General features: G+C 32.3%; 1 non-coding gene across 1 annotated transcript; it reads left to right on the top strand.

The window, feature by feature from the left end:
- The first annotated feature begins 474 nt into the window (after positions 1 to 474).
- LOC114235220 (U6 spliceosomal RNA) lies at positions 475 to 577 on the top strand. Its single transcript, XR_003621395.1, has one exon. It is a non-coding gene; the product is annotated as a U6 spliceosomal RNA (small nuclear RNA).
- The last annotated feature ends 781 nt before the right edge of the window (positions 578 to 1,358 follow it).

Below are 1,358 nucleotides of genomic sequence, written 5' to 3'. Positions count from 1 at the left end.
TTCTATTTTCTGGTAGGTCTGTGAAAAAAAACTTTAAAAAAATCTAGCCTCCAGCTTCAAAGGATTTACTTGGGAAAATGGGAATGACACAACTTTTTAAAGGTGACTTTTCTAACTGATCACTCAGAATTCATGAATACTTACCTTAGGGAAATTGTATATGTAGTATAAATGAACAAAGAATTGCTAAAGGATATAATTCTTTTGAAAATATTAATTAGATTCATAATTCCTATCTAACGACAGTTAACTATTCATCTAAGTGATTTTTTTGAGTCCTTTAATTTTATGGCAAAATACTTATTTGCATGGGGAAACAACAATCAAATTTTCAACTATGGCCATGCCAGAGATGTAATATTCAAAATAAAATGCCATTTGATTAGATATGACATCCCACAATTAAGGAAATAGAGGCTGGGTTTCATACATGGAAATTATGTCTGCAAGTTCCTCCTATTAAAAGGGTGTGTTGTGCTCGCTTGGCAGCACATATACTAAAATTGGAATGATACAGAGATTAGCATGGTCCCTGCACAAGGATGGCACGCAAATTCGTGAAGCGTTCCATATTTTAAAAAAATAAAAATAAAAAGGTGTGTTGCTACTCTGGATTTACAAAATTCAGCCTCACAGGAAATAGAGAATGCTATTTCTTGGCAAGTACATCATTGAACTTGGAGATTCTGGTTTCCATCCTTGAAATGATGAGAAGAAAAGGACCATGAAGTTATGTTTTGCAGGAAAACATGCTGAGTAAATAACTCTAATGCTTTAAAAGTGTCTAGATTATTTTATAGTTCTAGTTTTGTTAACTATGCCACAAGGATAACTTTTTATATTAATCATTATCATAGGTGACCCTATACAAATAAAATAGGCAAAATAGAATATATTATCAACTTAATATTTATGAATTTTTAAAAAATCACTAATGAAATCTATGTCATAATGTTTGGCCTCTACAGGGTCCTAGGTAATAAATCTTCTATCTGGCCCTCTGCCTCACCACACATTTTGGCTGTAGAAGCACAAAAGGAGGCAAAATAGAGCTTATATTTCTCAAAATCAGAGATAATCAATTATAGAAACTTCCTGTAAGCCATGAAAATTAGAGCCTTCACACAGCCCTAAATTTTGAGATTTACCTCCTAAGAAGCATTTTTTAATGAAAGAAAAAACTCATTATATTATCACATACCTGGTAGACATCTGAGATAAACCATAGAATGTTCAGTCCTACCAAAACTTTTAAACCTGTGAAAATCGTATGCCTAGTGGAAGGATTATCATTTATGACTTCAGGTTATTATGCCTGTTAGAGGCTTAATTTAACTTGATAGAGTTAAATTGGACAC

The sequence above is a fragment of the Eptesicus fuscus genome, chromosome 4 (assembly GCF_027574615.1).
Source record: "Eptesicus fuscus isolate TK198812 chromosome 4, DD_ASM_mEF_20220401, whole genome shotgun sequence".
Taxonomy (NCBI): domain Eukaryota; kingdom Metazoa; phylum Chordata; class Mammalia; order Chiroptera; family Vespertilionidae; genus Eptesicus; species Eptesicus fuscus.
The sequence above is the reverse complement of the archived record's forward strand: the minus strand, read 5'-3'. Positions and strand labels throughout refer to the sequence as shown.